Source organism: Eptesicus fuscus, chromosome 4 (assembly GCF_027574615.1).
Source record: "Eptesicus fuscus isolate TK198812 chromosome 4, DD_ASM_mEF_20220401, whole genome shotgun sequence".
NCBI lineage: Eukaryota > Metazoa > Chordata > Mammalia > Chiroptera > Vespertilionidae > Eptesicus > Eptesicus fuscus.
Genome location: NC_072476.1, coordinates 6518443 through 6535625, shown reverse-complemented (window position 1 = coordinate 6535625; position 17183 = coordinate 6518443). Strand labels below are relative to the sequence as shown.

The window sequence follows — 17183 nt, the reverse complement described above, 5'->3', positions numbered from 1 at the left end:
CCAGCGGCCGCCTCCCTCCCCCAGTCCAGCAGCTGTGCACCTGGCTCCTGCCACCTGCTGGCCTCCACTCCTGCGGCTCCTCCGACACACCCACTCATGCCCATCCCACCCTTCCCTCTCCCGTCCTTTCCATTCATTTTCCTCCCTTGCCTCTCTCTCCTATTTATTTACTCACAGGAATAAATTACCCCTCGGTACTCCAGTGTAGATTTCAGGGAAACAAGGACATTCTCTGCATAGCCCCAGTGCAACCAGCAAAATCAGGAAATTACACGGACGCACGACGCAATCTAATCCGCTGACCCTGCTTCCATTTTGCTAGCGGCCTCCACAGCGCCCTTCGTCCGCCCAGGACCCAGCTGGGCATCGGGTCACCATGCGCCCCGGCGCCCAGGCCATGGCTTCTAAATCCTTTTCTGCTTTGACAGGAGCCAGCGCCCTTGGGGAAATTCTGGCTCCAAGAGCAGGGAGGTGTCAGCCGGGACTGTCGTTGTGCCAGGAAGGAAGGAAGTGCTCAGGAATGCTGGGGACACGGTCAAGGACAGGTGTCAGCTGGAACGGTGCCCACTGGCCCACATGGGCACAACTGAAGCATCACAACAGACGTTACAGAAACCACTGTAACCCCGGGAGTCAGAGCAGGGATGCAGGAGTCTGCAGGGACAGGTCACAAGGGGGAGCAGGGACAGCTCTCGTCGCCACGGTAGCCTCTAGCTCCCACCAACCTCGTGTTAGTGATTTACTAATTAATGAGTCAGAATAACTAACATTATAATTTTATGTAATTTATATCTATAATTGTGCATAACTTCACATACAGAAGCCTGGAAGGCACCACCTTCAGCACGTGGTCAGAGTTAGCATCGCTAGGAACGGACCGAGCAAGGCCACGAGCTTTCTGAAGCTCCGCCCAGAGGAGTGGACAGTGCTCTCGTGTTTCTGCCCGGATGCACAATCCTGCAGAGGGTCAGACAGACCGCGCTGAGGGCGGCCTGGGGAGGAACTGGCCTGCACCCCCGGGGGCAAAGGGCAAGGAGCGAGTGGGAGAGAGACTGTTCTCTCCAGCGTGTGCCGTCCTCCCGAGGGCCGCGGTTGCCTCGTTCCCTGCCGGGTCCCAGGGCCGGCATCGGTGTCGGGCACGTAGCACGTGTTCAGTAAAGGTCGGTCGGATCAAGTCACTTCGGAGAGACAGGTGCCCCTAACGGGCTCCGCATGGGGCTGGAAAGCTCTCCCTCGGGGGAGACCGGGCACCCCTTCCTTGCAGAGTCACAGCGGAGATCAGGAAGCAGGGGAGGGCGTGCGGTGGTGGGTCTGTGACGCGGCTTCCTCTGCAAAGTCCCGTAACTTTCCCTCTCGCAAGTTCACAGATGCCCACAGCATCCTGTGGCAGAGATCGCAAGGGGGCCACTCTAGCCCCGCCTTTGAATAAAGAGAAACAGGGCGGCTAAGAGGCCTGGCCAAGCTCACACAGCAGAAGGGCTATCGTGGGAAAGTCCTCCGAAGGGCGGACTAAAACAGCACTGACGGCAGTCAGGTGTCATCTCCGGTCCGACTCGGAGGGCCCTTCTAGACGTGTGTGCGCGCACACACACGCACACACACACACACGCACACACACACACACATGCGCGCGCACACGGCACTCACAGCGGGCTTCACCGGATGCGGGAGCTGCATTCAGGGAAACCATGGCACAGGAACAGGTAAATAAGGAATTAAAACACCAATTGCCAACTGATCCCAGTCAAGCACGTGGCAAGAGGAAACAATTTCCAGTTCGCACCCTCAGTCAGGGATCCCTGACCCGTGGGAGTCGGGCGGAGTCTCAGGGGTGGCCTGCCTGGCTCAGCTGCCAAGTGGACAGGGAGCCCTGCAGACATCCCCTCTCCGACGGGCTGCAGGCCAGTGTCTGCTTGCACTCCTCCAGGGATGGGGCACTCACCCCCAGGCCACGGTTGAGCAGAGCCTGACGGCTGGAAACAGCTGCCTTACGTGGGGCCAAGGGCCTGTGCAAATAAAATCCCGCCCTGTGCTTGGCACTTCACTAAGTGCAGCAGAAGCGTCACCCTACGGAATCTGCCCAAGACCCTGCTAGATGGGCTGGTAGCCCCACGTTCCACCCAAGGGAACCGAGGCCAGAGTTCAAATAACTTGCCCATCAGGTCCCACAGCTAATGAGAGGGCAGAGCTAGAGTCAGGACCCAGGTCTGTTGGCTTCTGGGCCCAAGGCACCTTCCAATGTATCAACGCCTTCAACTTCTCCTCCTTCAGAAACACAGGCTGAACCCAACAAGACGAATGAAACGAGCCAGAAAGAGCTGGCCATCCTGCTTGTCAATTTCAAACAGCGGTTGCCCACACATAGGACCAGAAAGGCTGACTGAGCAGCAGAAAAAGCCGAGGATTTGTATTGTCTACAAACCCCCATGGGCCAGAGGCGAAGCAGCAACTTAAATAAACAAACACACACACCAACGAAGGCCAAGTTAACAGAGATATGAGATCCCGGACAAGGGAGGTGACGGTGCCCAAACACACCTGTGCTTCCCTCTGGAAGAAACGCTGCTGACTTGCAGCTTGTTGAGAGGATGACAACGGGCACAGAGGCCCCAAGGCCAGAGGGCAGCCTCATCGTTCACTTAACTACGGTATTTACCACATCCCTCTATACTTTTGTCATTAATTCATGCAATACTCAAAACAGCCCCATGAAGTAGGTGCTATTATTCCCCATTTTCAGAGGAGGAACCAAGGCACAGAGCAGTGTGAGCGGCGGCCCTGGCTGCAGTGTGGCAGGCCCGGCTGTGAGCAGGGCGCTCAGGCCCCAGAGCCTCAGCGCGCAGCCTCTCCCTCTGTCCTTCATGTCCTGGGGACCACGGGCCCGTCTGAACACGGGTGCAAACTCCAATCCCTCTTTCTAGACAAGTGCAGGCATTCAACTTGGCATTCCACCTTAGGGGTCCACAGATCCCCTGAGCCCCTCCTCTGGGCAATGAGCAGATTTTGAGGGTCTAGGAACAGGGTTGTGGCAGGATTTTCCTCAGCCCAGAGTGGGGCTGAGAGAACGGGACGGGGCCATGGGGCCGTCCACAGTTGCTGCAGACCTGGGTCACCCCAGCCTTCTCCATGCTGCTGGCACCCAGGCCACGAACTGCCCCTCAGGCCTTCACTGGCCTCTGGCTCTGAAGGTGTCTTCACCCCGAGGCACAGCTCCCCAGGGGTCACGGCCCCCCCAGGAGGAGCATCCCCGACACGGAACACAGTCCACGCCCGGGAGCGAAGGCGGCCCATCCAAAGGGACGCTCTGCCTGACTCCATGTATGTAACGTGTCAATGTGGAACGCTCCTGAACGGCAGCATGGGAGAGGGAGAGCAGGTTACTGCGGGTGAGTGGGGGCAGGCAGGCAGGCAGGCGGGGAGGGCGGTGTGGCTATAAAAGGCATCACAGGGAGGGATCCCTGTGAGGACAGACCGCTCTGCGTCTAGCCTGTGGGGGGAGACACAAGCTGTGCGTGCGATGGAACTGCACAGAATGAAGGCCTGCGCGGGGAGTGCAGGAAAGCGGGGGGAGCTGCACCAGGACCTGGCTGTGGCCACGGACCTCAGTTCTGGAAGGTGTCACCTGCGCAAAGTTGAGCGTACAGGGCGTCTCCGTATCATTTCTTACCCCTGCATGGGAGCCCACAGCTGTCTTAAAGTGAAAGGTTTCAGGAAATAAGAAACCTCAAGCCCCTGCCACCCATCCACTGTCCCCTCCCCCTCCCCCACAAGTCTGCATCCCACTGGCCTCTGACACTCCCGGCCCTTCTGTCCCGTGCAGCCTTTGCACCCAGAAACCCATCCCCTAACCAGGGCTGCCCCTGGCACTCATCGCAGCCCCTGCTTACAGCTCCATGTACTTATCGCCGTCTCTAATCACATCACTGAGGTTACACGTGTGAGTGCTGGTTTTATTTCAGGAGGCAGACGGCAAAGATAGAAAGATCTGACTGCAAAAAATTTTCAACTTCCTCAGATCAAAACACGCCAAAAAAAAAAACACAGAAAGCAAGCCAAAGACGAGAGAAAAGTAGTGATCTACATAATGGAGGGTTGATGGCCTATTATATACAAAAAGGTCTTACAAAATCAACAAGACAAACAGCCTTTAAGAAACAGAGGCAGAGGACATACATGGGTCACCAAAGAAGTGTCCTGTGTTGCCACAATATGAAACAGCCCCTCTCGTTCTGCTGCGAGGTCCTGAAGTGGGGGCGTAAAAGATCGCCTGTGACGTTTAAGTGATTTGTCTTCACGTGTAGAGGAGAGCGCAAGCCCAGGAGGGCCGAGCTGTGGTGTGCCGTGGGCACTGCCTTGTCCCCGGTGCCTAAACAGGGCCTGATCCGTGCCCAGTGTGTGCTCAATAAGCAGCTATGAAATGAGTGGTTGGCTAACCGTCAGCAATAACAAAAATCAGTCATCTCCCTTTCAACATGGGTAAGTACCGAGCTTTTGCCCGTAAAGATTGCTATGCATTCGTAATGCTTATCACGTGCCCGGCATTGTTCTCAGTGCTTACAATGTATTACTCAATTTGGTTCTCACAATTCTATGAAGTTGGCGCCATTAAAAGCCCACTTTACAGAGGAGGAGACTGAGGCACAGAGAGGCGAGAGCACCGGCTTGTGGTCACAGCGCTGGGATCTGAACGCCAGCCGGAGCCGGGAAGACAGCAGCTCAGAGGGAGCGCCCCGGCAGAGAAACCCCCCTCACTCACGCTTTACCGGGGCAGGTGAGCGGCGAGCCTTGCAGTGTCCGCGGCCAGCACCGTCCGGAAGTGACCGAGGAGGCGCTTCCTGAGCCCAGAGGGTGTGCGGGCCTCTTGCTCCTCTCCTCACTGCTGACCACAGACCCCCGCGAAGGGCTGGATCCGCAGACAGGATGCAGCCAGGCCCATGACGAGAGGCCTGTGGAGGAAGCCAGCGGCACTCGGGGGCCGCGGGGGCCTCCCTTGGAGCCACCGGTCCCTAAAACTCCGCAGTCCTAGGCCGCCGGGAGCTGCCTCGGCCTCGGGGACAGCGGGGCGGTACGGCGGGGGGCCAGGGACACACTTCTCCCTGAGGCAGCAGCCTTCCCGGAACTGCTGCCTGGCCCGGGTTCCCAGAACCAGCAGCCGCGTCAACAGCTGCACCCAGGACAGTGAGACAGGCCAGGCCAGGGCCCCAGACGGTGTGGGCTCAGCCTGCCCGCCCCTCCTCCAGCCCAGCCAGTGGCGGGAGGGCTGGCGGCGTGCTGGCTCTGCTGGAGCAAGAACCAGGAGCAAGAATCAGGAACTCAGCCAACGGAGTTCACCAGGCTCCTGCGCACCTACTGTGTGCTCCAGGTCCTCACCCGTTCACCCATGCCCTTGTGTGTCCTGGTTGCAGGTGTTTTCCGAGCACCTACTATGTGCCAGGTACTACAGATGCGAACAAGGCCATTCACTCATTCATTCCTTTCTTCCTTTAACAAATATTTGGGTGAGAAGAGAAGTTACTGGAAGGTCTGAGCAGGGACGTGACACCGGGACTTTTCAAACCACCCCTCGGGCTGTGAGGTGGGAAAGGCCTGCGGCCCAGGGCCGACGCAGGGCCCGGTGGGGAGGCCGCTGCACTGGCCCGGGAAGCAGGTGCGGGGCTCGCACAGGGTTGTGGGGAAGGACTGGGGAGAGGGGCTGGGGCCTGGATCTGGCTGAAGGTGGCGCCCACAGGGTGGAACTTGGGGTGGGTGAGAGGAAAAGGGGAGGAGCGAGGCCGGAGCCTGAGCGGGTGGAGTGGCCGTTTACCGGGTGGCGTGGACCCTGGAGGAACCGCGTGAGAAGCAGGCCGCAGAGAGCAGGGGGCAGCACCCAGGAAAATGTGAGAGGCAGCAGGAGGCGCCGTGGGTGAGGGGCACGCTGCTCCTCCGGGGGTGACCCGGGGAGGACGAACAGAATTCTCCAGGGGAGGCGGGAGTGTGGAGAGGGAGGACAGTGTCCCAGAGGGCACCGCGGCTCCCTGAGGGCAGGGGACGGTCCTCGTCAGAACCTGAACCCCGAGCCCCGGGCTGGCACACAGCGGCACTCGGCACATGGCCACGTGCACGTCACTGTGTCCTCACTGAGGCCGTGCACAGCCTCCCTCCATGCCACGTGCTGTTCAGACGCTCTTAGGCCCCCGAGGTGAGTATGATTATTAATCCCATTTTACAGATTCTGAAGGCTCCTGGGAGAGAGGGAGGAGGGACAAGCGAAGAGGGAGCGAAGGGCCAGGAGGAGGCACAGCCAGTTCTCGCCACACAAGCTGGCCCCTTGGCTGCGGCGCTGGGTAGGAGAGGTCGGCATGGAGCAGGGGTCGGCAGGGCCAGAGACAGCCTGTCTGCAGGCGTGCGAGCAGTCCCGACGCCCCCAGGCAGCGGGGGCCCTGAGGGAGGTTCAGCAGGAGAGGCTGCTGTCCGGAAATCCCATCCACCGGTGTGTGCCGACCACGACCACGGGCGGGGGGACGGGCGCTGGAGCTGGAGGAGGGACAGGCGCCGCCCTGCCTGGCAGTGGGCGTGGCAGAGGCAGTGGCTGCTGGTGGCAGCTGGGGCGGAGGTGGCCTCGGCGGGCAGTGGTGCTAGGAAGGGAGCCGGCTTGCTGGGGGAGACCACACACTCCGCCTAAGGATGCACACTGCGGACACGTGACTTCACGCGGGGGGAGGGGTGGTGGTGGCCGGGAGGCCCATGTCCCGGTGGCTGGGAGGCCCATCTTGTGCCAACGGCCACTCTATGGCAGTGTGTGCCCTTGTGCCGGCTGAGGACACGCTGAGTCCGAGCAGCCAGTGGGGCCCCTGGGGAGGCACAGGCGACTCCATCTAGGATTCTGGAGGCCACGCCATCGGCAGGAGGCCCGGAGGCCCGGGGCAGAGGCTGAGCCAGCAGCCCTCCAAGCCCCCCCCTGCTTCCTTTCTCTGCACAGCACTTACCTGCAGCACATCACACACGCACCCTTCCCGGCACTGTCCAGATGCCCACCGGATGCCAGCTCCCACAGGGCCAGAGCCTGTGCCCGCCACCTTCCTGCTGTGGCCCCAGAGCCTGTGACGGGAGAATGACTGAACACACTCCCCCTGGCCGTGCGCAGGGCGCCTGGGCAGCTGGCATGGTCCCCCTCTCACTGCTGGATAACACTGACCCCTCCTGGCTCGGAGTCCCCTTAAGGCCCTAATGCAGGCACATGGGCCACCGGAGAGCTGACCTCCGGGGAGCCGCTAATTGGGGCATTACCACAGTTATTACTCATTTCCTTGGAGACAAGACGCATGACGTCAGCCCTCGGGGCGCTGATTAGATGTTGGCTGTGTTAGCGACAGTGACAACAGTCACTCACAACAGCCTCGGCTCCTGGTGGGCCTCCTCCCTGAGGTCCGCAGACGTCACCACAACTGCCCGGCCTGTCCCCTGTCCCTCCAGCCATTAGACTATGGGTTCCACCTCCCCACCCGAGGAACATGGCAGGTGCTGGCTGTTATTCTCATCCCCTTTGAAGGTAGACACGGGGAGCCTGGGGCCCAGGAAGGCTCAGAAACCTGCCTAAGGATGCACAGCTGTAAGCGGTGGGGCTGGGATTTGATCCTAGACCTTCTGGCTCTGGAGTCCACAGCACAGCGCCTGGCACGGAGGGAGCAGCCATAAACTTGGTCCCGTTCCACACTTCTCTTGTGCTCCTCTGGCAAGCCCCCTGTGAAAGATGCAGCCACACACGCCCTGCACAGAGGGGGAGACCAAGGCTCAGAGGGCTCAGAAAGAGTCCCAAGGTGATGAGGTAGGAGGTGACCGGGCTGGAACTTGGCCTCCATCCCGTCTGCCCAGCCCTCACCAGTGAATATGTCTCCACAGTGACCAGGACTTTGCCCCCGGGGCAAACCCGAAGCTGGCGATGCGTGGGCACAGATAAGAGCTTTCTGGGCACAGAAAGGCTGTGGGGGTGGAGGGGAAGGCGTTCCCCCTCAAGTTCTTCCTGTTGTCTCACCCCAGATCATCCCGGGCAGTCAGGGACGCACCGACGTGTGGGGTCACTCATGTTGGCAGGACTCCAGGGCATCTAAGACCCGGAGCATAATTCTGGCCTAAGTGTGGGGGCCCTGCCCTGACTGTCTGGGAGAGCTTGGCAAGCTGGGGTCCTCTCAGAGCCTCAGTCTCCTCATCTGTGAAGTGCGGGCAGAACCACTTGCTCATGGGGTGGTTGCAGGGAGGCAAAGAGACCATGGCTGGTGGCAGAGGCCTCGGACCGTGGTGATGGAGCAGGCGGCCAAAGCTCATCTCTAAGCACCAAGTAAACTCTCCGAGACCCTGAGGAAATGACGGGTGCGTGGCAACACAGACAGGTCTCACGGGTACAAGGTGAGCGAACGAAGGGCAACACTGATTCGCCTTTACTGATAAAAAGTTCAAAAGGAGACAAGCGATCTCGGGGTTAGAGGTCGGGATAGTGTCCTTGCAGGTGGGGCAGGAGGGAGCCTTCCGGGGCTGGTCATGCTTTGTTTCCTGATGGGGCTACACCTGCACATGTTCACTGAGAAAATGAATGAAGCTGCACACTTGTCTGCACGCATCCTATACAATAAAAGGCTAATATGCAAATCGACCGAACTGCGGAACGACCGGTCGCTGTGATGTGCACTGACCACCAGGGGGCAGACGCTCAACGCAGGAGCTGCCCCCTGGTGGTCAGTGCGCTCCCACACGGGGAGTACCGCTCAGCCAGAAGCAGGGCTGACGGCTGGCGAGCACAGCAGTGGTGGCAAGAGCCTCTCCCGCCTCTGCGGCAGAGCTAAGGATGTCAGCTGGACATTCCCCGAGGGCTCCGGGACAGCTGAAGGGCACAGGCTGGGCTGAGGGACCCCTCCCTCGCCCCAGTGCACGAATGTTGTGCACGGGGCCTCTAGTGTTGCAATAAAAAGGAAAAGAGAAAAGGTGGACGGGAGGGAAGAGACTGGAGTGAGCAGTCTAGAGTACGGGGGTGTGTCGACAGAGGTGTCAGAAGCATCCTTCCTCAGGGCTGGAAGGATCCCCAAAGACCCGAGTCCACTCCCGACGCCACGTCAGGTGCCTGCAGGGCGGCCTTTTACAAGGCGCCATCTACCCTCTGGCCCTGCCTCAGGTACAGGGCACTCACTGCCTCCGGGGCGGCTCCCAGCCCTCAGCCAGAGAGTCACTCCTCCAGAGGAAACGCAAACACCTAAGAGAACTCAGACGCATGACCTCAGTGAGCAGAGAGGGGGCAAGCGGGGAGCCCAGGCCCGGTCCCAAGGGCACCGCCACGCTGCCTCAGCACTTTCTGCCCTGTGAGAATGAAGGCTTTTTATTTTTCACAAAAGCAGCCAGGAATCCAGCTTTTAGGAGTGTTGTCCTGATGTTTAAGTGTTGCAAGAGCTCAATTTTAAAAACCACACCCATGTTTGTGGTCCCTCGTTGTCTTACTATCACCAGCTGGTGTCCTCCTGGAGGGCGGGGGTGTCCTGAGATGCCAGGAGACCCCAACAAGTGGAAAGGAACAATAGTTGAGACCCCCACACCTTCCCTAAGCTCCAGCACCCCCAAAGGTGCAAGGCTGCTTTTCAAATGTTCCCTGCCTTCTGTCCCTATTACCTCTTGGCCATTATGGGATGCTGGTTGCTATGGTAATGAGAAAGAAGGGGGGCACTGGTGTCAGTGAGGATTCCAAAAATTCTGCAAGCCCCACTGCCTTCCTCCTCAGTGGGGGAGGGCAAGGGGCCCCAGAGCAGTCCTTACCCATCGGCACTCTCCCACCCTCCCCAAATGTGCCAGACTCCCCCACTTGCCCTTCACTGGGGCCCGTCCTCCTGTGCTGCCCCCTCAGGGTTTCCTGGTCAAACCCTGCGCCTCCTCAGCCACCTCCGTGCTCTGCCTGTCCCTGTCCCAACATCCTTCCCATTCTCTAACGGGGAGCTGCGTCCACCCTTCTCTCCGTCTGCAGACCAAGTCCCTCCAGGCCAGCCCGGGACTGGGTCTTACTCATGTGCCTCGTGATCAGAGGCAGCGGCCACCCAAGGGGGCCAAAGTGAGGTCATCGGCCACCTCATGTGGGGCCTTCCCACCTCCAGGCCTTCGCACCTGCGTTCCTGCTGCCTGGAACGCCGGCCCATACTTACACCCAATGACCAGTATGTGCAGGGGGGTGTGCCATGCCTTTCACATTCACTATCGCAGTTATTTCCACAAAAACCCAGACAGAGGGCACAGCAGCCCTCCCCATTCCATGGATGAGGAAACTGAGGTCCAACAGGGAAATGACTTGTTGGAGATTACTAAGCAAGTGGGTTGTGGAGTTGAGACCGAGATGCAAGTTTTGTTTTCTTTTAAATTCATCTGGCCACCAGACTGGGGTCAAATAAAAAGCCTACAGCTTTAGAGTTGAGAAGAAAATAAAGAATCAGAAAATTAGCCAAGAAAAATGCAAATAAAGATAAGAGGTATAGGAATATTAATACCAAATAAAACAGAATTCAAGACATCAAAGTATTAAATGAGAGAAAGGTGGCTGTTTTATACTGATAAAGGAACAATTGGCCAAGAAGGTATAACGCACGAACCCTTCTTCTAGTCATTGCACCTGATAACAGCTTTGAAAAGAAAGCAAAAACGAAAAACAAAACAAAATAAAAAACCGAGAGAAGGCCAGGAGAGCAGATCCTCTATCACAAGGGGAGATAAACCAGGTAGACAAAAACACACAAAAACATAAACAATATAAATGCTATGGTTAGCAAGCTTAAGCTAGCAGATATATTTCTAGAACTTTCTATCCAATAGAAAATATACCTCCTTTCAAATGCAAGAGAATCGATCATACAGAAAAATTAACCAGAAAATCTTCATTTTTATATAATAAAAGCCACAAATATTAACCATCTCTATATATAAAACCCTAATATGCAAATAGACCGAACGGCAGAACAACTGGTCACTGTGATTGATGTGCGCTGACCATCAGGGGGTGCACGCACAACATGGCGGGCATCGGCCGTGATGGGATAGTGGAGCAGCTGAGCAGGGGCGCCAGGGCGTCATCAGGGCGAGCCTCTGGTGGTTACTGAAACTTCTTTGCTCCCACATGCCGCGGTCCCGCCGAGCACTCGCACCTGCTGTCGGTGCCGACCCCACTAGCACCCGCTGCCTGCGCCCAGTGCCAGCCCCAATCGCTCAGCACTGTCAGTGGGTGTGAGTGGCGGCTGCCGGCCCAGATCGCTCCTTAGGGCTTCTCCACCTCCCCCTGCTCCTGAGGGGCGATCAGGGCAGCAGCCGCTGCTTGCACCCGCTGCTGGCGCTGGCCCCAATTGCTCTGTGCCACCAGTGGGTGCGAGCGGGGCCGGTGCCGTCAGTGCGTGGGAGCAGCAGCGGCGGGAGCGAGGCTGCCACCAGGCAGGGGACCAGGGCCATGGCAGGAGGGGCTGTGGAGGATGGGCTGAAACCCGCCCCTGTGCCCACCGCAGCCTCATGGCCCACAGTTCCTTTCAAGGTGCACGAATTCGTGCACTGGGCCCCTAGTAATGTAATAAATTTAGAAATCAGCAGTAAGAAAACTTTCAAAAATTCCATCTACCTTAAAACATTTTAAAAGCACATAAACTTTTAGACAAAAGAGAAATTGTAAACTATTTTAGCAGTCAATGACATTGTATAACAAGACCAGTGGAATAAAGCCAAAACAGTACTAAAAGAAAAAAATATAGCCATTTAGCCTGAAGTACATTTATTAGAAATTAAGAAAGACTGATAATGATTGTTAGCCTCAAACAAGGAATCTCAGAATGAAAGAAACTTTGATAGCAGCATATGTAGAAAAGAAATCTGGAGGTTTTAACTGACAAACCCAATATGAGCCCCGAGTGGGACATGGCTGCTGCAAAGTATAAGTGCAGGTTGCATCAACAGAGGCATGGGCTCCAGATCCAAGGAGGTGAAACAAGAAGCTATGGAAGAGAGGTGGATGTTCCCTGTGTGAATTCCTCAAACAAAGCTCTGCAGGATGAAAAAAGCCTCTTTGCTCTCTGACTGGGAAGTTTTATACGGGACTCTGACCAACTGGATCATGTCCCAGGTCAGACTGATCTCTTTACCGTCCCCTGAGTCAAGAAGAATGACTGAGAACTCCAGCTGTGTCGTCTGAGAGAGAAGTACTGGGCAGTTGTTGGAGGGCGATGGTCGTCCCTCCCAGGGGCAGAACCGGAGCCAGAACGTGAAAGCTCCTGGGAAGCTGATGGGCTCCATCTCAGGAGAGATCTTCTGCCGGGGCTGCCCAGCGGCGGGGCGGGGCCGCGGAGGCCTCTGCTCCATCCCTGCGGGCAGGCTGGGCTCGGAGGGCTGCCGGCCGGAGACTGGTGTCTCTCCTCCCGAGAAGGGCCTGTCCCCTCCGAAAAGGCACCACACGTCCTGGCTGCTCGGGAGCCGTCCTGGCTGCTCGGGAGCCGCGGCCTTCCTCCCCTCTCCGGATGCTCTCAGTGCCTGCGCTCCCTTATCTCCCACCAAGAAACCCCGTCTCTGCCTCCACGCCTCCACGCCTCGTGGGGACGGCTCAGCACAGCGGCTACGAGCAAGTGAACCACTTCCCGGTCAGCGGCCTGGGCTTGAATCCAGACTCTGCCCCTTCCGAGTTGTGTCATCAGGTAAGTCTCTGCCCTGAGCCTCAGCTTCCTCCTCAGAGAAATGGAGGGGGGCACCCACACGTCTACCCGCCTCCGCCCAGCACAGTGCCCGGTGTGAAGTGGGGCCTCCACTGGTCCTGTAGCCCCCCCCCCCCCCTGACCCCGCGTCCCCTCTGCTTGGGTGTGTCCTCACTGTCTGGCCCTGGGGAAGGTGCTCACTGGTAAGTGACCGTCTGTCATGCCACTCCTGGCCTGACCACGTCCACGGGGCTGCGGGCTGGCCCACCGCAGGCGGGCACACCAGCAGTGATGGCAGCAGCAGGCGGCCCTCGGCACTTGAGCCCCGTTTCCATCACTCAGTGGTGAAGCCTGCGGACCCTGGAGCGGCGGGTCTCAGCCCTGCTCGCCACCTCGCAGCTGTGCCCCTGGACGCGTTACTAGACCGTTCTCTGCCTGTTTCCTCGTCTGTGACGTCTGGAGACGAGCGGGTCCTGCTTTGAAGGGCTAGTCTACAAGTCCAGTGAGATCGTGCAGGCACCGGGCTGCTGGGGGCCCCCTATGGCCGCCCCCTCTCCTCCTGGCTCAGTTCCAGCCAACCGCATCAGCTTCCTTGTTGTGGGTCCCACACACCGAGCGTCCCCACCTCGGGGCCTTCGCACTTGCTGTTCTCTTTCCCGGATAGCCGCATGTCTTTACTTCAGGTCTCAGCCCAAAAGTCACCCCCTCGGAGTCCCCTCCCCGACTAGCCTCAGCTCCACCAGGCCCTCGCTTGGCTGCTGTGTCCCCAGCCCCTGGCATGTTCGCTGAGTGCATGAGCCCCGCGCTGGCCTCAGGACCGTCACTGAGCGTGTGAGCTGCTCTGCGGGCTGGAGGCTGCTAGTCCCTGCACGCGTCCTCCCCTCAGGACACCTGCCCCACAAAACGGCTGGTGACCGGCCCGGCAGGCCCAGCACCCAGGCCGCTTCAGCCCAGACCCGGGCTTTCTTCAGCAACCTGGAGGCGAGGGCCCGGGGCCCAGAGTGAGGGTGAGTCCGCGGAGCCCCGGCTGAACCTGGGGCACCAGCGCTTCCTGGAAAGGCTCAGACGTGTGAGCCGAGCGGCCCACGGAGCAGGCGAGCGGCGGCGGAAGCGGGTGGGCGATGGAGACCTTCTCTACTCCCCCCTCTGCCCGTCTTTAATGTCCTCCGCAGGGAGGCCATGGCCCGCGTCACCCTCTCCCCTTCCCCTTCGGGCGCTGTCACTGAGACAGGACATCGCAGGTCCACGTTCCCTCAGCGAAACCCTGGGGCCAGAAGCCCTCCGATTATACAAAGGTCACCGTGAACAAATACCCGCAGACGGAAACCCCCCTCCCCCCCACGCAGCACCCGGGACCCAGCACAGGGACATCCCTGCAGGATGACGCGCTCAGCGAGGGGGACAAATAAAGGCCCCAGTGGCCTCCAGTCGGGTCAGGTCGTGCACCCGACTGAAGTTTTTGTGAAAAACTTGCGGTTTTCCGAGCCGGTGGCTTTAGGAATTACAGATAAGGGTGGGGTCCGTGAGCATGTTTGTAGGTACGGCCTGTCTTCTCAGGTGGAATTTAAGCTCAGGAGGGCAGGGACCTTCCAGTGCTCTGTCGGCAGCACCTGGCACCTGCCTGCACAGGTCCGTGCCCAATACACATTCGAAGAAGAAATGAACGAGGAAGCCAGGGGTTGGATGTGGAGAGGTGACTCTGTCCTAAGTGGGGCAGAAACTGCAATCACTGAGTCATGGGCAAGGTGCCTATAAAAATTATCTTGTGAACACCCCCCCACACACACACCACACCCATTTTACAGACAAGCAAACCGAGGCTCAGAGAGGTTAGGCAGCTGCCTCCAGTCACAGATGGGAAGCAGCAAGCTCACATCTGAACTGGGGCCCTGCCTTCAAGCCCATCTCTGTGCCTCCAGCTCAGAGGAGCAGAAAGACTTGCTGGAAGTCACACAACAAGCAACGGGAATACGGCCCATCCGACGCTGGCTCCTGCAGGACCCTGCAGCCACCGCTGGGTTCTCCCATCCCCTCTGGCAAGGGCAAGTTCATACAACGGCCCCGGACAACGTCCCTGGCTGCTGGGCTTTCTGCAGCCCCGGGCTCCGCTGTACAAACACCAGCACTCATCACTGCTCTGATGTGGAAATCCTGAGGTCACCCACACCTGCTGGGAAATGGGGTGTCATAACCAGGGCGCCTCGCTAGTGGGTTCCCCCCGCTGCCTTCCCTGGGCCTCCCTCCAGATTCAACTCCCAAGGCCGGGTGGGGCCCAGGAGTCTGCGTGGCGGCTCTTAGGGCTCAGGAAAAGGCAGGACACACCGGCCCACGCCTCAGCAGGGCACCCGAGACCTTCCACAACGTGGCCACGCCCGCCTTCCCATCCCCTCTGGCTTCTCCCTGCTCCCCGCACCCCATGCCACGCCTTTCACACTTCCCAGCCTTTGTCCACGCTGTTCCCACTGCCAGCATACCCTCCCCCCATGCTCCCCTGCCCGGCTGCTCAGGGGCAGGGCTGCTCAGGGTCCTGCCCCGTGAAGAGCTGATCACCCCCCTGTGCTCACCCGCCCAGAGGGAGGCCTCCTCAGGGCAAACACCAGTGTCCAGGGCAGCACTGGAGCAGTGCCAGGAGGAGCCCTGTGAGTGCCGGGAGGGAGGGATCGGCTGGGCTGGCCGCTCCCGTCCACCCTCAGCATCCTCCTCTAATCACAGGTTGGACTAGCCGAGTTCAGGGCCCTCTGCAGGACTCTGGAACCCCCTGACTGTGGGGGACACCCTGGCCATATGGACACCCGCGCCTCAGTTTCCCCAACAGACTTTAAGGTTTTAATAAAGGTGCTGATGTCCCAGCAAATGCTCCAGCTCCTAAGAGGCCACCCATTGGGGAGGAGCTGCAGGGTCACAGCTCACAGAGGACTGGGGCCCAAGCAGGTGAGAGCTGACCTGGGGGCGAGCTGTGAACCCCAGCATCGGCCACCGGTCCCTGGTCCCAGTCCCTCCTGATTATAGAAAATACAGATTTGGGGTTTTGTTTTTAAATCCAGATTCCTGAGTTTATTGAATCTATCTTGGGGAAGGGGCCTGGGAGCCTGCAGTTAACAGATCCCCAGAGAATTCGTTCCTGGGGAAGTTTGACAAATACCATGGCCAGGTGGAGGCAGCGGGCTCCTGCGGCAGACTGCCGGCTCCCACCCTGCCCCACGCTTTCCCGGGGTTATTTATGCCGCCGGTGCCATCGCCCCCGACCTGGAAAATGGCCGTGATGCATGGCCGAGGAGAAAGTATTCTGACTTAACTCCGAGCGCCCAGGTCAGCCCGCACAAAGGTGTCCCAGGGCTGGGTCCACCCAACAGCATTCAAACGAGGAGGCCAAAGGTGGAAGGCCGCGTTCCCCCCGGTTCTTCGAGCTCGTCTCCAACTACACGCTTTCGGAACTGCCCCTTCCCTCCCCCACAGCCCTCTCCAGCTCCCGGAGCGGCCAGGGGGTGACGGCCCGGGAGGGGGCCACCCCCCGCTCTCCACACTCCCAGCCCCTGAGGCCGGCCCCGCCGAGGTCTCAGCACCAGTTCGGGGGCGCTGGGCTTCCGAGCCCCGGGCCGGGCTTCCCGCCCAGCTCCCCGCCGCGGCTGGCCCCGGGCGCCGTGCCCTGAGCCGGCTCCTCCCCGCGCCTGGCCCCGCACTTCCCCGACGCCCCGGCGAACCCCGCCTGCGCCCCGAGTCCTACCTGCGCGCTGCGGTCCATTCCCCAGCCGGCGCCCGAGCGGGAAGTGCCGTCTCCCCGCGGCCGGGATGGCGGCGCGGTGCGGGGCTTTCCTGGGGCGGGACCGCCCGCCCCGCCTCCCCGCGCCCGCCCCGCGCCGCCCCCAGATTTGCATGCACCTCCCCGCCCACCCAGGGCGCCGAGTCCGTTTGTGAGTCGCTGTCCCTCCGCCCCCGCGAGCCTCGAGCCGGGCCGCTGACCTTTGCTGGGGGCGCCCCTGCTCGCGGTCTCCCCCGCAGCAGCGAGGTCGCGCCCTCGGGGAACCCGCAGTGGTTCCCGGTGCTCTCAGAATGAAAGCCCGTCTCGACGAGGCCCATTCGCTGCGGCCGGTCCCCGCGCCCCTCCGCTGTCCTTCCTGCCCGGCCCCCCACCCGCTCCCCCTGCGGGGCAGAGCGCTTGGGGCTGAGGGCTGGGCAGCTTTCATCTTCCCGCCGCCCCAGCAGCCCAGGGACTGCTCAGTGCCGGTGTGTGTTCGTCCCTCCCACACGGTGACGGAGCCCTCAGGCCCCGGGAACATTCAGACAGTGAAACCCCGTTCTCCCAACAGCTGGTACCCCGACACCCTGTGCTCACTCAGTGCTCCCCACTGCCCTGGGAGGAGCTCGGTGACGCCGCCCATTTTATAGACGGGGACACGGAGGCACAGACCCCCTGAGGGAAGCTTGCTCAGAGTCGCAGCAGGTGTGGCATTCGAACCCAGGCTCCATAGAGCACTAACCACTGGGCCCCATGAGAGCCCTGGGGCAGCCAGAAGGCAG

The 17183-nt window shown here is 59.8% G+C and overlaps 1 protein-coding gene across 2 annotated transcripts in view; it reads right to left on the bottom strand.

The window, feature by feature from the left end:
• LOC114226821 (interleukin-4 receptor subunit alpha-like) overlaps positions 1–16468 on the bottom strand; it is a 36414-nt gene extending 19946 nt beyond the window's left edge. Inside the window, exon 1 of one of the 2 annotated variants that reach the window (XM_054714446.1) lies at positions 16390–16468. The gene's annotated coding sequence lies outside the window, so the exon portion shown is untranslated. Of the gene's footprint in view, positions 1–4756; positions 5077–16389 lie in introns of those variants that run through there. The other variant, XM_054714447.1, reaches the window with a different exon arrangement.
• Positions 16469–17183: the final 715 nt, after the last annotated feature.